The sequence below is a fragment of the Desmodus rotundus genome, chromosome 5 (genome assembly GCF_022682495.2).
Source record: "Desmodus rotundus isolate HL8 chromosome 5, HLdesRot8A.1, whole genome shotgun sequence".
NCBI classification, from domain to species: Eukaryota; Metazoa; Chordata; class Mammalia; order Chiroptera; family Phyllostomidae; genus Desmodus; species Desmodus rotundus.
Genome location: NC_071391.1, coordinates 79,947,045 through 79,965,958, shown reverse-complemented (window position 1 = coordinate 79,965,958; position 18,914 = coordinate 79,947,045).

Sequence of the window (18,914 nt, the reverse complement as noted above, 5' to 3'; positions counted from 1 at the left end):
CTCAGACTTTTCCTAATTATAGTGTCTCAGAACATCCATAAGCTCCCTGGAATGATGATTAGATCACCTGGATGTGCAGAACAGATGGAGAAAATAAAGGAAAGCCTCCACTTCTTATCTGTACTTGAATGGGAACTGAACAGTATCACATCAAGATTTTCCTCTCTCTCTGGCTAGAAGAATGGTGAAATACACCAGGCTGTCTGGGAGTGGGTAAAATACAATAAAATGAAGACTTGAAGTTTACTGATCCCCAATAGTTGTTAGCATAAGATAAGAGTGATAACTTTAGCATATTTTAGTACATGAATCAAGTGTTGGCCCAAGCACAACATATGAAAATTTTTGCTAACAAATTAGTTAGTCTCCATAGTTACAAATTTATTCATTTACTAAATATTTATGGCATACCTAATGTGTTATTTCTGTATGGGCAGTAAGAAGCTTCTGGATCTAAATATTATTTTGATCCAGGGTGTTTTCTTTGGTCTTCTTTCTTTATCTACACTCATCAATTTGGGGATTTAAATTAAATATATAAATTAATTAATCTCTAATCCATATTTCTAACCTAGTTATTTCCTCTGATTTCCAGACTTAGATATCTAACTGCTTACAAGCTGCTTCCATTTGAATGTCTAATAGTTGTCTATAATGGTATCCAAAAGAAAGCCATTCATCACTGCTCATCAAGTTGGCTCTGTCACAAGTCTTCGTACTCTAGTAAAATGTCAAAATCCTAATCCATCCTGGAATCCGTGTTGGTTTTTCTTTCCTTCACACTTCAGATCCAAACCATTAGAATGCTCCCTTGGATCCATTGCCAAAATGTATCAACAATTTGACCACTTTGCCCCACCTCCACTAAACCCTAGTCTAAGCCACAAGCATCTTCTGCCTTGATCTGCACTAGCCTCTTCAGTGGTCTCCCTGACTGTACTCTTGACTCACTGCTGTTCATGTTCTGCACAGCAAACAAAGGTGATGTTTTAAAAAATGTAAACAAGTTCATATCACTCATCTGATTGTAGTTTTCAAATAATTTCCAGCAACACTTGGAATAAATAAATACTTCTCCCATCCTACATAACTGAGACTCTTGGCACTCATATCATACTAAGTTCCTTTAAATTGACTGTACTTGTTTATTTAAAATGTTTCTATTCTTTTTTAGGTAGGCCTGTATCTCTATGAACTTCCCTCTCAGGACTGCCTTTGCTGTTTCCCACAGTTTTGGACTGTTATGTGTTCATTTTCATTTGTTTCCAGAAGCTATTTGATTTCTTCCTGGACTTCATTATTGACCCATTCATTGTTTAATAGCATGCTATTCAATATCCATGACTTTGAGTGTTTTTGAGTTTTTTCCTTGACGTTGGTTTCTAGTCTCAGGCCCTTGTGGTCCAAGAAAATGCTTGATATGATTTCAATTTTCTTGAACTTGTTGAGGCTTGTTTTGTGTCCTATCACGTGGTCTATCTTTGAAAATGTTCCATGTGCATTTGAAAAGAATGTGTATTTTGTTTCTTTGGAATGAAAGTTTATATATATATGTATATATAAACTTTATATACATATATATGTGTATACATATGTTATACATATATTTATATATGTTGTCTCTTTGATCTAGGGCATGGTTCAATGCTGCAGTATCCTTGTTGATATTTTGTATGGAAGATCTATCCATTTTTGACAGTGCAGTGTTAAAATCCCCTAGTATAAGTGTGTTCTTGTCTATATCTTTCTTGAAGTCCTCCAACATTTTGCTTCTATATTTAGGTGCTCCTATGTTGGGTGCATATATGTTCACATGTTTATGTCTTCTTGAGTACTGGCATAAGAACAGACACATAGATCATAGAAACAGAATACAGAACCTAGAAATAAACCCAAGTCTTTACAGTCAATTAATATTCAACAAAGAGGGAAGAACCATAAAATGAAGAAAAATAGCCTCTTCAACAAATGGTGTTGGGAGATCTGGACAGCAACATGCAAAAAAAAATGAAACTTGATCATCAACTTACGCCCTACACAAAAATAAATTCAAGGTGGATATAAGACTTAAGTATAAGTCATGACACCATAAAAATCCTAGAGGAGAACATAGGCATGAGAATCTCAGATACTGAACACAGCCATATTTTCACCAATATGTCCGCTAGAGCAAGGGATATAAAGGAAAGAATAAACGAATGGGACTTCATCAAAATAAAAAGTTTCTGCACAGCTAAAGAAAACAGCAGTAAAATGAAAAGAAAACCAACTGTATGGGAAAACACATATGTCAATGATACCTCAGACAATGGTTTGATCTCCAAAATATATAAAGAATTCACACAACTACACTCCAGGAAGACAAACAACCCAATTTAAAAATGGGCCAAAGACCTGAATGGACACTTTCTCAAGGAGGACATACAGAGGGCCCAGAAACATATGAAAAGATGCTCAGCAGAGAGCATCTAGCCCTCAGAGAGATGCAAATTAAAACCACAATGAGATAACACTTCACAATAGTCAGAATGGCCATCATAAACAAATCAACAAACAACAAGTGTTGGAGAGGATGTGGAGAAAAGGGAACCCTAGTGTACTGTTGTTGGGAATGCAGACTGATGCAGCCACTATGGATAACAGTATGGAATTTCCTCAGAAAACTAAAACTGGAACTGCCTTTTGACCCAGCAATTCCATTGCTGGAATTATAGCCTAAGAACTCTGAACCACCAATTTAAAAGAACCTATGCACCCCAATGTTCATAGCAGCACAATTTGCAATAGCCAAGAGCTGGAAGCAACTTAAGTGCCCATCAGTAAATAAATGGCTAAAAAGCTATGGTACATTTACACGATGGAATACTACACAGCAGAAAGAAAGAAGGAGCTCCTACCCTTTGTGACAGCGTGGATGGAACTGTAGAGCATTATGCTAGGTGAAATAAGCCAGGTGGTGAAAGACAGATACCACCTATATGATCTCACCTATAAGTGGAACCTAATCAACAAAAGAAAAAAGCAAGCAAAATATAACCACAGACATGGAAATTAAGAACAAACTGACAGTAACCAGAGAGGAGGTTGGAGGGGTTAATAGGGGGGATTGAGGGAAGGGTTTTCAGGAACAACTACAAAGGACACATGGAAAAAACCAAGGGGGGTTGGATTCAGGGGTGGGAGGTGAGGATGGCTGGGGTGGGAGGGACTGGTGGGGGGTAAATTCAGACAACTGTACTTGAACAACAATAAAATAATTTTTGAAAAATGTAGGAGCTTTAATGAAGTCTTATAAAAATGAAAATAATTTCTTTTTTCTTCTCAGTCCCCTCCTTTACCTGGTATTTCTCTTTACAAGTTAAAGATCTGTATATGGCCTTTTAAAACCTTTCTCATGCTGAGATTCTAATAAGAAGAATGAACATTTATATTTGTGTGTAGGCCTTTATAATAGGTATAGCAATATCACATATCTAATTTCATCTCTTTAACAATTGGCCTAGGTAGTATATGAATATTACTGTCCTTATTTAACAAATAATGTGATTGAAGCTATAGGAGGCTTAGTGAGTTATCCTAATTTGAACCTTGGCCAGTGATGTTGTCCGGACCAGAATCTAGTTTTACTCATTCCCAATCTTTTTTTCCATTACATCTAGGATTAAAAGCCCAAGGAATATTGGCCCAGAATATGTTAATCATTAAACAGATGTAGAACTTTATACAATATAGCCTAATATCAATAAAATGTTCTCAGGAGTCTTTCAGTAAACCCAATGTTGTCCTTTATATTTTCAATGAAGAAAGTAATCATGTAAGTGAGACTCTACTAACAAATTACTTATTTTCATTTTAGCTTTCTGAATTGTTGAATCTAGGGCTGATATTCCAATTAGTCCACATCAATCAATTATGTTTAACTGCACAACCATAAAAGGGCTGGGTCTGAATAATTAGACAGAATCAGACGTACACAAGATGTATTAAGTCCAAATACGAGCTAGGAGAGCTTAGGCATTGTGTGGGCTCTCAGGTTCATCACTGCTTTATTGTATATTCTTAGGTAGTTATATACCTTTTACAGCTTTATATGATTTAATTTTACCATGTAAAAAATAGGGGCAATAAAACATATCAGTCATTTCCCACTAGACTAGACTATGTAACAAGAACGTCCAAATCTTAGTGACTTCAAATAACAGGTTTATATCTTGCTCATGGTACATGTTAGCTATGGTTCACATGTAGTTGTACATGACAAGAAGTATTCTTTTTCAGATACAGGCTGAAGAAGCAGCTTATACCTGAAAAATATTACATTCATAAGATTGGAGAATAAGCAAAGGAGAGTGAAATGTCCATGCCTGTTACCAATGTGTGTTCTCTTTGGGGGAGAAGAGAAAATCATTGGAAGCAATAAATCAATCTAATTTACCACAGAAATGAACATACTTTAAGTATTAATTCATGAATTAAATATGTAAATTATTGTAAAATACTTAATACATCTTAGCATGTTCTCAATTTTCATGTATACATGAAGATATAGATTAGCTTGAGATAGGTAATTCTCTCCTGGTTGTTATTCCCTACAGAGCTATAAATATTGGCAGTAGGAAAACAACACTGGGAATATTCTGGGCAGCAATGTGATGTATAATGCAGAGACCTGACTTCTTTGAAAGATGAACAATTGTGTTAAATTAGAACTTTTATATCAACACTGCAGTATTTCACAGGTAAAAATACAATGTCAAGTGTGACATACTGAGAAAATACTATGGTCACAAAGGTGTACCCCCCTTTTGCTTCCCTGTGTGTATATCTTAGAGTCTCTTAGACTCACAGACATTCTTAGAGAAATAACCTAATTTTATTTGGGACTTCTGAATTTAGGTGATTTTTTTCTCATCTCAATTATGGGCTGCTCTAGTCTCTTTACTCCTTTCCACCTGTCATGTCCTTATGTCTCCTTTAATATTTCCCTTATTCTCTTTAAGACTCAACTTCTTGAAATATTTGTTGACACTATGCCCTACTTAATTTATACATAAGTAGGTCTTCTCCCAAGCCCTGATTAGTCAGAATTGTAATTATGTGTTTCTCCTATTGCCTGCTAATTACAAATACATTTCTAGAAAGACAAAAGATTGAATTACAGTTTTAATAACATTGTACCAGAGAAAAGGGAAAATGTATTCTTTCACAGTAATTGAACCTGGTTGTATAGATTTTTATGCACAAAACCCACAGTTTCCATTTCTTTATCAAATACACTTGCACTGTAACTAGAATCATGGAAGTTTATTACTCCAAACTCTTTCATTATACCCCTGCTAATGTCACTGATGCTGTAGCTTTGGAACACCAGGTATTATCAATCCACACCCCCTTCCTATGCAAATGCATTGTAAGCTATTGCCTGTCTCTAATTCAACTGTCCTCTCACACTCTACATATTTTGCACCTTCTCTAGACTTCTCTAGCTGAGAGATCCCACTCTATCTTTCCTGTTATAGACTAAATATTTGTATCTCTCCAAACACTGAAGCCCTCACCCCCAATCTGATGGTATTTGGGAATGGGAGGGGTAATTAGGTTAGATAAGACCCTCATGATGGGATTAGTGCCTTCACAGGAAGAGACACCAGGATTCTCTCTCTCTCCTCCCCTCTTTTCTCTCTCTTGGTCAAGTTCTCCTTCCCCTCTGCCTGTGAGGACACAGTGACAAGGCACCTATCTGCAAACCAGGAAGGGAGTCCTCATCAGGAACCAAATCAGACACCTTGATTTCTATCCACAAGAACTGTGAGAAAATAGACCCAGATCAGCAGCCTGGGCGCCCACAAGTGAAACCCTGGGTGGGCACACACCCTGATCAGCTGCCTGGCTGCCTGGGTGCACAGGCCCAAAGTGCCCCAGTGGGCACGTACCCCAATCAGTGGCCTGGGGTCCACACCTGAAACCCCGGGTGGGTGCGCATCTCGATCAGCAGCCTGGACACCCAGAACTCAAACCCCGGGTGGGTGCACAATATGATCAGAGCCCTGCTGCCCTGGGTGCACAGGCCCAAAGCCAGAGATTAGTGTGCACCAGATCAGCTGCGCAGCTGCCTGGGCGCACACACCCAAAGCGCCTGGGTGGGCGTGCACCTCGAGCAGCAGCCTGGGCGCCCACACCAGAAACCTCGGGTGGGTGCGCTCCATGATCAGTGGCTGGCTGATCCAGAGCACAGGCCCAAAGCTGGGAATCCTCCAAGCAACCCAATCAACACCCTGGGGGGGGGGGGGGGGGGCTGGGCAACCACACCTAAAAGCACCGGTTCTGAACAACTCCCAAATAGCCCCTGCGCACAGAGCCCTACAGGGCCTACTGGCTCTCTAGGAGGAAGGCAGAACGCCCAGCAGAGGGGAGCTGCAGGGTGAGGGGAGACTGCATTCCCCGGAAAGACTTGACCCAGTAGGGGGCTGAACTACCCCGAAGGAGCACCAAGATCCCCTAGCATCTAAGACAGCAAAGAGCAAGAAGGTGGAGTGTGAGTTGCCCCTAATTGGTGCACCTCAAGGACAGCACAACTGGTGAACTAAAGGCCTAGGAGGGAGCAGAAGGACCCTGAGGAACTGGACTACAGGCTGAACAACAGCAAAGAGAGTGGCTCAGGAAGGGAGAAAAGTGAAACTAATCCCTCCACCCACACCCTCCCTTTTCACAGACAGGAAGACCAGCAGAACTAAGGTGACCAGTTTAAATCCAGCAGAACACTTTTTTTTCTTTTCTCTTTTTTTCCCCCCTTTCCCCCTAAATTCCTTCTTCCTTTCTGTCCTTCTTTCTTTTTTTATTCTTTCTTCCTTCCATCCTTTACTTTCTTATAAATTCTTTGGGCCTTATTTATTTTTTTATTTTAATTTTTGTTAAAATTCCTTCTTCTTATCTTTCCTCTGATCTTTTTTAATTCCTCCTTTCTTTCTTCCTTCCTTCCTTCCTTCCTTCCATTCCTTTTCTATTCCCTTTTTCTTTCCTTCCCTTCTCCTTTTTTTTTTCTTCTTTCTCCTTTTCCCACAGGTGAGACAATAAAACCTGGAGCTCTGAAAAGACCAGAGTTAGACCCTCTTAGACCCACAAACATCAGTCCAAGACCAGTGAGCACAGGAGAATAAGGAGACGGCACCAATGAATCCCACTGGCATTCTACCATAGAAGTTCATACCATAAACCCAGGGAGTAAGAACAGATCAATTTAAGAAGCAGAGGCTAACAAGAAGAGTTTACAAACAATGGGAAGACAAAGAAACAATCCCCAAATGAAAGGAAAGGAGGAAGCCTCAAAAAATTCTAACTGAAAAAGAGGCAAGTCAACTATCAGCTACTGAGTTCAAAGCAATGGTTATCAGGAAGCTCACTGAGCTCACAGAGAACTACCAGAAACTACAAGGAAACTACAATGAACTCACTGCAAACTATATCAACATGAAAAAGGAAATAGAAACTATCAACAAGGGCCAAGAGTAAATGAAGAATATAATTTCTGAATTGAAGAACACAGTAGAAGGAATCAAAAGCAGACTTGATGAGCAGAGGATCAGATCAGCTAGCTGGAGGACAAAGTAGAAAAAAACACCCAGAAAGAGCAAGAAAGAATGAAGAGGGATTAAGGGAAATGCAGGACAACATGAAATGTAATAATATCCGTATAAGAGAAATACCAGGAGGAGAAGAAGAAGAGCAAGGGATAGAAAACCTGTTTGAAAAAGTAATGATGGAAAATTTACCTAATCTGATGAGAGAAAATGTCACACAAATCCAGGAAAGACAGAGAGTCCCAATCAAGAGGAACCCAAAGAGGCCCACTGCAAGACACATCAAAATTAAAATGGCAAAATTCCAAGAGAAGAAGAACCAACATGGTGGTGTAGGTGGACACGCTGCACCCCCTCGCACAATCAGAACTGACAGAAAATCGAACGACCAGGAAGTCCGACACCAAGGAGATAAAAAATAAACATTCATCCAGACCGGTAGGAGGGGCAGAGACGGGCAGCCAGGGCAGAGAGGATTCGCGTTGCCGTGGCGGGACTGAGACTGGTGGAGTGTGGGATCGGGGCTGGCAGTCTGACCACTAGCAGACCCTACAGCCCTACAATCTTGCACAGATAAATCCAGAGGACCAGACTCAGAGTGGCCGAGAACGGGGCAGGCAGAGCAGCGGGTAGCAGACCCCACGGCCCCACATTTACACATAGATAAACCAGACAAATGGTGGGGAGAAAAGCAGACTGCACAACCCAGGGCTCCAGCGCGGGGAAATAAAGCCTCACACCTGTGATTGAGAACACCCATGGAGGTTGAGGTGGCAGTGGGAGAACTCCCAGCCTCACAGGAGAGGTTGTTGGAGAGACCCACAGGGGCCTAGAGCATGCACAAGCCCACCCACTGGGGAACCATCACCAGAGGGGCCCAGTTTGATTGTGGGTAGCAGAAGGAGTTACTGAAACCTGAAAGAGTAGAGAGGGCGCCATTACTCCCTCTCGGCCCCTCCCCCACATGCAGCTTCGCAGCTCAGCATCACAGCACAGCCACCAGTGTTACCTCACCCTGGGGAATGCCTAAACCTCCACCCCTTTAAGTAACAGAAGCACCAAGACAAAAAAAAATGGCCCAAATGACAGAACACTTCAAAGCTGCAGAAATAATTCAAATAAAGAGCAAACAGATAGCCAACCTATCAGATGCACAGTACAAAACACTGGTAATCAAGAAGCTCATGGAATTGGTTGAATTTGGTCAAAAACTAGATGAAAAAATGAAGGCTATGCTAAGAGAGACAAAGGAAAATGTACAGGGAACCAATAGTGATGGGAAGGAAACTGAGACTCAAATCAACAGTATGGACCAGAAGGAAGAAAGAAACATCCAACCAGAAAAGAATGAAGAAACAAGAATTCAGAAAAATGAGGAGAGGATTAGGAACCTCCAGGACATCTTTAAATGTTCCAACATCCAAATTATAGGGGTGCCAGAAGGAGAAGAGGAAGAACAAAAAAATGAAAACTTATTTGAACAAATAATGAAGGAGAACTTCCCTAATCCAGCAAAGGAAATACACTTCCAGGAAGTCCAGGAAGCTCAGAGAGTCCCAAAGAAGCTGGACCCAAGGAGGAACACACCAAGGCACCTCATAATTACATTACCTAAGATTAAGCAGAAGGAGAGAATCTTAGAAGCAGCAAGAGAAAAGGACACAGTTACCTACAAAGGACTTCCCATAAGACTGTCAGCTGATTTCTCAAAAGAGACCTCACAGACAAGAAGGGACTGGCAAGAAGTATTCCAAGTCATGAAAGGCAAGGGCCTACATCCAAGATTGCTCTAGCCAGCAAAGCTATCATTTAGAATGGAAGGGAAGAAAAAGTGCTTCTCAGATAAGGTCAAGTTAAAGGAGTTCATCACCACCAAGCCCTTATTATATGAAATGTTAAAGGGAGTTACCTAAGAAAAGGAAGATAAAAAATATGAACAGTAAAAATGACAGCAAACTCACAGTTATTAACAACCACACCTAAAACAAAAACAAAAGCAAACTAAGCAAACAACTGGAACAGGAACAGAACCACAGAAATGGAGATCACATTGAGGGTTATCAACAGGGGAGTGGGAGGGGGACGGGGGAAAAGTACAGAGAATAAGTAGCATAAATGGTAGCTGGAAAATAGACAGGGGGAGGGTAAGAATAGTGTAGGAAATGTAGAAGCCAAAGAACTTATAAGTATGACCCATGGACATGAACTATAGGGGGGAATGTGGGAGGGAGGGGGTGGGCAGGATGGAGTGGAGTAAGCGGGGGGAATGGGACAACTGTAATAGCATAATCAATAAATATATTTTTAAAATTCCAAGAGAAAGAGAGGATATTAAAGGCAGCAAGGGAGAAACAGGAAGTGACATACAAGGGAGCCCCAATAACGTTAGCAACTGACTTCTCAATGGAAACGCTCCAAGCCAGAAGAAATGGCAAAAAATATTCCAAGTAATGAGAACCAGAGGCCTGCAACCAAGGCTACTTTAGCCAGCATGGCTCTGAAACAAGATAGAAGGGCAAATAAGGAGTTTCCCAGACAAAAGAAGTCTAAAAGAATATACCTCCACCAAACCAGCTCTACAAGACATGTTAAAGGGGATGGTGTAAGGAAAGGAAGGAAAAGAGAGACAAAAGAACACAAGTACAAAAAATCGGCAATGAATACGTACCTATCAATAATAACCTTAAACATAAATGGATTAAATGCTCCAATCAAAAACATAGAATAGCTGAATGGATAACAAAGCAAGACCCATAGATATGCTGCCTACAAGAGTCCCGCCTCAGGACACAAGACCTACACAGAGTGAAAGTGAAGGGTTGGAAACAAGTTTTCCAAGCAAATGGATAGGAAAAAAAAGCAGGGGTAGCAATACTCATATCAGACAAAATAGGCTTCCAAAAAAGGGCCATAAAGAGAGACTCAGAAAGTCACTTCATAATACTCAAAGGAAGAATCAACCAAGAAGACATGAACATTGTAAATATATATGCACCCAACATAGGAGCACCCAAATACATAAAGAAAATCTTGGAGGACTTCAAGAAAGATATTGACAGCAACACAATTATAGTAGGGGACTTTAACACCCCATTGTCGAACATGGACAGGTCTTCAAAACAAAATATCAACAAAGATATTGTAGCATTGAACAATGCCCTAGATGAAATGGACTTAACTGATACATAAAGAGCCTTTAATCCCAGAGGCAAAATAAACATTCTTTTCAAATGCACATGGAAAATTTTCAAAGATAGACCACATGATAGGACACAAAGCAAGCCTCAACAAATTCAAGAAAATTGTAATCATATCAAGCATTTTCTCTGACCACAAGTGACTGAAACTAGAAACCAACCCCAAAGGAAAAAACCCAACACTCAAAATCATGGAGATTGTATAGCATGCTATTAAACAAGGAATGAGTCAAGAACAAGATTAGGGAAGAGATCAAAAAGTTTCTGGAAAAAAATGCAAATGAGTTCACAACAACCCAAATCCTATGGGACACAGCAAAGGCAGTCCTGAGAGGGAAGTTTTTAGCACTACAGGCCTACCTTAAAAAGAAAGAAACATTTCCAAAAAAAAAACCTAACCCTACACCTACAAGAACTTGAGGAAGAACAACAAAGACAACCCAGTGCAACTACAAGGAAGGAAATAGCCAAGATCAGAGCAGAGTTAAATGACATAGAGACTAAAAGCACAATTCTAAGGATCAATGAATCCAGCAGCTGGTTCCTTGAAAAGATAAACAAAATCGACAAGCCTTTAGGTAGGCTCATCAAGAAAAAAAGAGAGAGTATCCAAATAAACACAATTAGAAATGAAAGAGGAGAGATTACAACTGATACCACAGAAATACAAAGGATTGTAAGAAATTACTACGAAGAACTGTATGCCAAGAAATTTGAAAACCTAGGTGAAATGGACACATTTCTAGAAAAATACAATCTTCCAAAACTGAATGAAGAAGCAGAAAACCTGAACAGACCAATAACAGCAGATGAAATTGAAGCAGTAATCAAAAAAACTCCCAACACACAAAAGCCCTGGACCAGATGGTTTCACAGGAGAATTCTAGAAAGCATTTAAGGAAGAGCTAACCCCTATCCTTCACAGACTATTCGAAAAATCCAAACTGGTGGAAGACTCCCAAACTCTTTTTATGAAGCCAGCATCATCCTAATCCCAAAACCAGATAAAGACACAACGAAGAAAGAAAACTTCAGGCCAATATCGCTGATGAACATAGACGCTAAAATCCTCAACAAAGTATTGGCAAACCGCATCCAGCAATACATTAAAAAGATCATATACCATGATCAAGTGGGATTCATCCCAGGGATGTAAGGATGGTATAATATTCGCAAATCAATAAACATAATACATCACATCAACAACAGCAAAGACAAAAATCACATGATCACATCAATACATGCAGAAAAAGCATTTGATAAGGTACAGCACCCATTTATGATAAAAACACTCAGCAAAGCGGGAATAGAGGGCACATTCCTCTACATAGTAAAGGCCATATATGAGAGACCTACAGCCAACATCATACTCAATGGACAAAAACTTAGAGCTTTCCCACTAAGATCAGGAACAAGACAAGGATGCCCTCTCTCACCACTCCTATCCAACATAGCATTGGAATTCCCAGCCACAGCAATCAGACAGGAAAGAGAAATGAAAGGCATCCAAATTGGAAAGGAGGAAATGAAAGTGTCACTGTTTGCAGATGACATGATAATGTACATGGAAAATCCTATAGACTCCACCAAAAAACTACTTGACAATAAAGTAAATAAATGAATTTGAATAAAAGTCAAAAAAGTTTATTTTATTTGAATAAAATAAGGTAAATAAATGAAGTAAGGTAATAGATGAATTTGGTAAAGCTGCTGGATAGAAAGTCAATACTCAGAAGTCACAGGCATTCATGAACCCTGAAACACAAATCCAAAAGAATCTATGCACCCCAATGTTCATAGCAGCACAATTTACAATAGCTAAGTACTGGAGGCAACCTAAGTGCCCATCAGCAAATGAGTGGATCCAAAAACAATGGTACATTTACACAGTGGAATTCTATGCAGCAGAGAGAAAGAAGGAGCTTATACCCTTTGCAACAGCATGGATGGAACTGGAGAGCATTATGCTAAGTGAAATAAGCCAGATGGTGAGGGACAAATACCGTATGATCTCACCTTTAACTGGAACATAATCAACAAAAGAAAAAAGTAAACAGAATATAACCAGAGACATTGAAGTTAAGAATAATCTAACAATAGCCAGAGGGGAGTGGGTAGGGGATAGTGGGGAGAGGGGTTTTCAGGATCTACTATAAAGGACACATGGACAAAACCAAGGGAGAGGGTGGAGGTGGGGGAGGGAGGTGGGTTCGGCTGGGGTGGGGTGGAGAGGTGGGTAGAAAATGCAGACAACTGTAATTGAATAACAATAAAAATTTTTTTAAAAGAAAAAAGAATTATAGCCACATGCAGGAATATACACCCTGACAGAAGTTGCAAATTATTAGCTCAATAAAGAAGCACTAAATTTTGTAGTTAATAAATAAATAAATAAATAAATAAATAAATGGTATATTTAGACCATTCATATTTAAAGTGATATTGATATAGTTGGATTGATATCTACCATGTTTGTAACAGTTCTCTATTTGTGACTTTTATTTATTATATCTTTTCCCTACTTTTTTCTTTCTTTCTGATTTTAGTTTAGTACTTAATGATTTTATTTTATCTCCTCTATTAGCATATCTATTATACTTTTTAAAAAATCAAGTGGTCTTCTGGAGTTTCCCATATACATTTTAATTAATCTAAATCCATATTTAAATAACACCACACCACTTCATGTGTAATACAGGCACCTTATAACATTTTCAAAGTCTTTCATTTCTCATAACATTTTTGAAATTTATTTCACTTATCAACATGTTACAATCACAATACATTATTATTAATAATACTTTAAGTAAAAATTGCTGTCTGTTAGGTCATCTAAGAATAAGAAAAATACAAGATTTATTTATTTGTTCTCTAGCATTATATGCTTTGTGATATAGATAACAAGTTTCTGATCAATATAATCTTCCAAGTCCCTGGAGAGTTCTTCCAATATTTCTTGTAGGACAGATTTGATGGCAATAAATTCCTTTAGTTTTAGCTTGTTTGTGAAAATCTTGCTTTCTCACTTTTGGAGAACAGTCTTTATAGATATAGACTTCTAGGTTGATGAGAGGTGTTTTTAAAAAAATTTTCTTACCTTTCTATTAAATTTATTGGAGTGACACAGGTTAACAAAATTATACAGGTTTAAGGTGCACAATTGTATAACACATGATATGTACCCAACATCATATGTTCACCACCCCAAGTCAAGTCTCCATCCATCACCATTTATTCCCTCTACCCTTCTTCACCTCTCCTATCCCTCCTCCTCTGTAATCACCACACTGTGGTCCTTATCCATGAGCTTTTCCTTTTTTTCTCAACCCTTCCCCCTCACTTATCCCCACCCCCACCCCAAAGCCATCAGCCTGTTTGCTTTCTTTTAACACTTTAAATATTTCACTATACTGTCTTATTGCTTGCATGACTTCTGCTGGGAACTCTGTTGTAATTCTTTTCTTTTTCTTTATGCATAATGTCTCCTTGTTCTTTATTAAGCCTGACTATCTCTTCCTTTTATTAAAGAGTTACATTTACATTCAGTGTAAATATTGATATGGCCAAGCTTAATTCTCAAATCCTCCTATTTAGTTGTCATTTGACGCATTTGTGCTATGTTCTTATTTCCCCTTTTCTGCTTTCCTTTTAGTACATATTAAATATTTTTAATTCTGCCTTATCTCTTTTATTTACATATCAGTTTTGAATGGTTGCTATAGAGATTTTATTATACATCTTTCAATGATCACAGTCACCTTCAAATAATATTATATTACTTTATGAAGAGTACAAGAAACTTACTTTATACTTTGACTTACCTCCCATTTCTTTTATGGTTTTACTGTCTTCTGTATGCTATAAATCCATAACATATTATTGTTTTAAGCAGGCAATGGGCTTTAAAAATACACTTTAGTAAATAAATTTATATTTGCCCTCTCTGGTTTAATTCCTCTGAAAGATCCTTAGTCTCCTCTGCTACCTTCAGACTTAAGAACATTTTGCTTTAAAGCATTTCTTGTAATACAGGTTTGCTGAGGATGAATTTTCCTTCAGTTTTTATCCGTCTGCAAACATTTTCACTTTACTTTTATTTTTGTTTGCATTTTTGTATTTTGAAATAATTTTTGCCCTGGCTGGTGTGGCTCAGTGGACTGCCAGCTTGTGAACCAAAGGGTCTCCAGTTTGATTCTCAGTCAGGGCACATGCCTGAGTTGTGAACTAGGTCCACAGTAGGGGGCACATGAGAGGCAACTACATACTGATGTTTATCTCCCTCTCTTTCTCCCTCCCTTCCTCTCTATGTATAAATAAATAAAATCTTCTAAAAAATAAAATGTTGATTTAAAAAATGAAACAATTTTTTAGACTTACAGAAAAGTTACAAATATAATGCAAAGTTCACATATGTGAGGTCTGTCCAGAAAGTATCCAGTCATGAAATATGAAAAATCGAGACATTTATTGAAGAGGATACAAGTTACATGAAACATACATATGACAATGAGGCCTCAGTTCCCTTCAAAGTAGACACCTGGGAACCTCACACAGTTCTGTGTCTCTTCTACTGTTCAAAACACTCTGCAAAATTCTTTGTTAGAATTGCCATCAGCTGCCCTGTCATATTTTACTGAATCTCATCGATGGTCTGAAATTTCTTCATTTCAAAGGTGATTTTAGTTTTGGGAAAAGCCAAAAGTTGCAGAATGCCAAATCTAGGCTGTTGGGGGACTGAGTCACCTGGGTGATTTTATATTTCACAAAAAGACTCTGCAGGAGACATGATGCATGAGCAGGTGCCTTGTGACGAAGCTGCCAATCACCAGTTGCCCATAGCTCTGGCCATTTTCATCATATTACTCCTCTCAACCAACAATAACGAACATTGATGTAATACTCTTTATTAATTGTTTGGCCTGGAGGAGTGTACTAGTGATGGACAACACCTTCCCAGTCAAAAATCACAGTTAGCATGGTCTTGATCTTGCTGTGACTTTGCTGCACCTTCTTCAGGAATGGAAAACCAGGCAACCTCCAACTGGGACACCTGGGCCTTCATTTCTAGATCATAGCAATAGACCTATGATTCATCTCCAGTTATGACCTTCTTGAGGAAATCTGGTTCACTGGTAGTGGTTTGAATCAAGTCATTAGCACCTGCAGCATGATGTTACTTCCGCTCTGGTAGCAGAAGCTGCAGAACAAATTTTGCTATGACACATTTCATGTCAAGATCCTACATCAAAATCTTGGACACTGTAGTTTTCGGAATCCCCAGATCAGTTTCTCCAAAGTTCTAGCACTGTCTGTTGCACTGTCTTTGTTGTTTGAAGCCCGTACATATTTAACATTCTTAGGTGTTTTGCTTGTAGTAGGCCTTCCAGAATGTGGATCACCTTTAAAAGATTCTCAACCATCTTTGAAGCATTTGTGCCACACTGTTATTTGTGCTGCACTCATTGCATTATCCCCAAAGTCTTCTGAATCATCTGAATAGTTTCTGCAGAGGAATGTTCAAGCTTAACACAAAATTTGATAGATATTTGTTGCTCTACTCATACAGTCATTTTCAATGTGATGGCCACACAGTACACATACTCACTCAACAGCCTCCACTGCCCCCACTGACTAGTACAGTGAAGTTGTCATTGTTCACACATGCGCATTCCAGTCCACTCTCCTTGGCTGCCAGGTTACATCCATGTCATGCAAACCATTTTTGTTATATTAACAATGGCTGGACTTTTTCTGGACATACCTCATACATTTCACTCGCTTCCTCTAATGTTAATACTTATATTACATGACAATCAAGAAACTGTCATTTCTACACTATTAAGTAAAATATACTATACTATAAACTAAATTCTAGATGTTCTTCAAATTTCATCAGTTTCTCCACTAATGTTTTATTCTTGTCCAAGATTGAATCCAAGACCTCACAATGCATTCAATTTGTAAGGATAGTTATTCTCCTTCAGTACATGAGTTTCTCATTCTTCCTTTGACGTTCATGTCTTTGAAACTTTTTGTGTGTATTTGTCAGTTATTTTGTAAAACATTTATGATTCATGTTTGATTAAATTGTTAATTACACATTTTTTAATCAAGAACACCATAGACATGATATTGTGTCCCTATCTCAGGGATCTCATGACACTTGCTAGTTTGGTGATTAGCAACAGGACTCAAAATTATACCCACAAGTGAATGATTACAACAGAAGATACTCTGTGGGAATAGCAGGAAAAGGATATACATAAGAGTATGCTATTAAGCTCAAAACAGGCTTTGTCATCACTTTGCAGGACAAAGATGTACAAACCCATATTTATTTCTAGCTGTGAATGTCAGAGTATGTGTGAGTTGCCTTTGTTCAGAAAGCCAGCTTGAATCTTGGAGTCCAAAGTTCTTGAAGGGAGCTCATCACATAGGCACATTTCTGCCACTTGATGAGGCACCAAACCAGGTTCTAAGTAAATACTACAAATCTTCATATTTCTTTAAACATGCCAACAACCTGATTCATCTTGACTCACTGCTTTAGGCATATAGAATAACATGATTACCAAGTAACTGTGATCCTTCCAATAGTTCTCAGAATTTGAGACAAGCTCATCACTTTGGCTATAGAGATAATCAAGAGCTGAGCAAAACAGACTGGCTGTAAAAACTCTACTTAGTCTTTCTAAGTGCATATTAAGAGGTTGCAAAATGTTAATTTGTCTTACTACCAGTTTTATTAACTTTCATTATTTAGTTAGAGTGCTGTGTACTCGGGATTCATCCCAGAGAAAGGATCACTTATGTCCACACAAAATCCTGTGCATAAATATTCATAGAAGTTTTATTCATGATAGCATTTCTTTTTTAACTGACAAACACTCAGAGAGATACTTTGAGGCCCTATTAATAGCCTGTTTCTCTTAAAACTTTTGCCCACTTATTTTCATAATTGGTTGAGTTTACTTACATTGCTTATTTCTGAGATATTCACCTAATGGCTGTTTTATATGTCTCTAATTTCTTCTACATTTGCATTTGCATTTCCTCTGTATAGAAGACTTGTCCTTGCTCTTCCATGTATATAGTTATATATTAATTTGTATTAGTTTAGCCTATGAATATTTATTTTATTATATGGATTATAATCCAATATTCTTATTATTTATTTTGCTGCTCAGATTGTTCCAGCATTTGCCACTAGGAGCTCCTTCCACTGGCATTCGTGTTCTTTTGTCATTTCGCTATCCTTTGTCTTTAATTAAAGTTTTTATTTGGAGATAATTATGGACTTATATGCAGTTGTAAGAAATAATACAGAGAGATCCATTCTACATTCTACCAATCTCTCCCCAATGAGAGATCTTGAAAAACTGTGGTACAATATCACAACCACAATACTGACATTGATACAACCCACCAGTTTTATTTATATTTTCCCAGTTTCATGTATACATATTTGTGTGTGTATGTAGTTACATGCAATTTTATCACATGTTTAAGTTCATGCATGTACAATAGTCAACATACACAACAGTTTCAACACCATAGGATCCTGTATGTTTCCATTTTGTAAATCCCACCTTCCTCTCATCACCCTCCTCATCACCCTTGGCAAACACTAACCCATTTTTAATTTATAAAACTTTGTCTTTTAAAAATATAAAATATATATGGACTCACAGTATATGACCTTTAAGGAATGGCTTTTTCACTTTACATACCATATTTTTCCAACTATAAGATGCACTTCCCCCCCCCCAAATTTGTGAGGAAAGTGGGGGGGTGTGTCTTATAGTCTGAATGTAGCTTACCTGGCTCACTGGGGCAGGGGTGGCAGTGGTGGTGGAGTGGGGTTTTTTTTTCCTATTTTCCTCCTCTAAAACCTAGGTATGTCTTGTGGTCCAGTGCGTCCTATAGTATGAAAAATACAGTAATTCCCTGGAAATTAATCTAAGTTGTATGTGTCAATAATTCATTATTTTTTTTATTACTGAACAATATGCCATGGTATAGATATACAATAGGTTCTTTAACCATTCACCCATTGAAATACATCTGGGTTTTTTTCCCCAGTTTTGGGCTATTATGAATAAAGTTGCTATGAACATTCATGTACAGATATTTGTGTGAA